The following is a 2501-nucleotide window of genomic DNA, read 5'->3' as shown; positions in this document are numbered from 1 at the left end:
TTATCACAGCCAAAGTGCGACTTCTTCTGAGCCCTTCCATAAATCCTACAACTTCATTTTACCATACATGCTTTATTGGTCATTTACACAGATATTCTGTCTCAGTGACCAACCTGTCACACAAAACACACCTCAGGCTGGGAGAAGCTCATGGACACTTAGGTTGGCAAGTTGAGAACAAGTTCTCATTTACAATTGCGACCTGGCCAAGATAAAGCAAATCAGTTTGACACATACAACAACACAGAGTTACACATGGAGTAAAACAAACATACATTCAATAAGACAGTAGAAAAATAAGTCTATATACAATGTGAGATGAGAGAAGGGAGGTAAAGGCAAAAAGGGGTACATTTAGGGGTAAAGTGCCTTTCTCAAAGGCATAACAACAATACCTGTTGTTGTTGCCGTATACAGTGATAATGTAGCTGGTAACCAACCGTCTGGCTGCCAGATCACTCCCTGCAGGCAACTTGGGGGTTGAAACCGGCAATCTGCCGGTCACAGGCCTGCCTTTCTAACCTCGGCCCTACTGCCACCCGTATTCATTTTGCTCGTTCCTCTCTCCCTTTGCTTTGTTCACCATTTGACCTGGCTTATGAACCCGTCAAAGTATGTCATTTAGAAATGTGGGTGAAACTATCCCTTAAAAGTCTGCTGAATACTGGTGGGTTAAAAGTTGTTAAAAAAACAAACAGACTTGAACTTGATTCTGTTTGCTGTGATTAACTAGCCTGGCTGACGTGACCCACGTGACTCACAGTGCAGGGAGAGCTGTGACCGCACTTGTCTGGAAAGGAAGCCGGTTTGTTAATGCAATATTTGCTCAGAAATTGTGCGCGGGGTTTGACCGGTTCTCTCAACAGTTTTTTTCTTCTCCTGAGATTGAGACCTCTCATTGTTCGGATTTGAAAATCCAACTATTGTAATAGAACGGGTAGCGCTCGGGGGCTGTGTGTGGCTGTGCGTGTGGGTGGCGGAGTGAGAAAGACACAGAGGAGCGCTAACCAGTAAAAGCACAGCTCCCTTCATTGTCGACACACTGTGCCAACAAGATCAAAGAGCCATTCCAGATGGAGGTCAAGAGGACTTCGAAACTTAGGTGCTAGCCAGACTAGTGATTAACTGCAATGGAAAAGTAATTGTTTGTCTGCTTTACGACAGATTGCTCAGGACTTCTCAATTTTTAACCCAGCGAAACCCGCTGAGAACTGGATTGCGGTCTTCGTGTACAAAATACTTTGCTTCGCCAGCCGAGAGAAGCAGGTCCAAGATCTTTTCTTCGAAGAGCAGGTATAGTTTGAAATGATGCTGCTGGTCATGCCTCAAGATGCCTAAAATAATCAAGTTTATCACTAAACATTCTTCTCTCCGGATAGGAAAGGTAACATCGCCTTAAGACTTCTGTCAATGGCAGGAAGACATTCTTACCCGGCTTCGAAGAGACCAGAAAGTCCTTCATCAACTTGTAAGTTTAAATAGTGGATAGGCATAAGGGTATTCATGGGAAAATTTGATGACAGCATTTGTAAACACTGAATGAAAGTGTGAACAGCATTTCAAAATATGTTATGCATAACTGCACACTCCAATGCATTGCTGTGTACATGAACCTTAGCCCAAAATGTATGGAAGATCTAAGCATCAAACAGGGAATGAGCATTTATATGGATATAAATGGCTATATAGTATACAAAATAAATAGTGTGTCAGTGTGCTTCCATGCTTTGCACAAGTCCTCATATTGTAAAATCTAATGATTTCTATCTAACAGGCTGGGACCAACATGGTTGAGTACCTGCACCAGGCAAAGGTGACCAGACCCTACCTATTTGTGTTGGCTCTTGGGGACAATTGTCTCTGCTCACAGGTGTTTACAGTCATTAGCGGACAGGCATTGGAGCAAGGTACACTTTTTGGTGCACTGGATCAGTGCTTGAAGTTCTATTATGTGTTTGATATCAACTTTCCCAGACTGTGTGCCCCAGCATGGGAATTCCTACATGCCACGGTGTATCAGCTGCCAGGCTGTTGCGAGAATACATTTTTTTCCACTGAACAAGAATGTATAAGTACCTGCTCTTGTATGTAGTGGGAGAAGTGACAGGATAATTGTTTGTGTTCCTGTGAGTTTGTCACATCCTGACCATAGTTTGCTTTGTATGTTTCTATGTTTTGTTTGGTCAGGCTGTGATCTGAGTGGGCATTCTATGTTGGATGTCTAGTTTGTCTGTTTCTGTGTTTGGCCAGATATGGTCCTCAATCAGAGGCAGGTGTTAGTCGTTGTCTCTGATTGGGAACCATATTTAGGTAGCCTGTTTTGTCATTGTGGGTTATTGTCTATGTCTATGTTAGTTGCTTGTGTCAGCACAGTTCTTATTATAGCTTCACGGTCGTTATTCGTTTGTTGTTTTGTATTCAGTTTTCAGGGCTGTCTGTAATTAAAATATCATCATGAACACCTACCACGCTGCATTTTGGTCTGCTTCTTACGACGATCG

The 2501-nt window shown here is 42.9% G+C and overlaps 1 long non-coding RNA gene across 1 annotated transcript; it reads left to right on the top strand.

Annotated features, from left to right (window-relative positions):
• Positions 1-807: 807 nt before the first annotated feature.
• Positions 808-2241, top strand: LOC112223997. Its single transcript, XR_002949404.2, has 3 exons — positions 808-1293; positions 1380-1468; positions 1775-2241. It is a non-coding gene; the product is annotated as an uncharacterized LOC112223997 (long non-coding RNA).
• Positions 2242-2501: the final 260 nt, after the last annotated feature.

Source organism: Oncorhynchus tshawytscha, linkage group LG25 (genome assembly GCF_018296145.1).
Source record: "Oncorhynchus tshawytscha isolate Ot180627B linkage group LG25, Otsh_v2.0, whole genome shotgun sequence".
In the NCBI taxonomy this organism is placed as follows: domain Eukaryota; kingdom Metazoa; phylum Chordata; class Actinopteri; order Salmoniformes; family Salmonidae; genus Oncorhynchus; species Oncorhynchus tshawytscha.
Note: the sequence above shows the minus strand (reverse complement) of the source record. Positions and strands in the feature narration are given on the sequence as shown.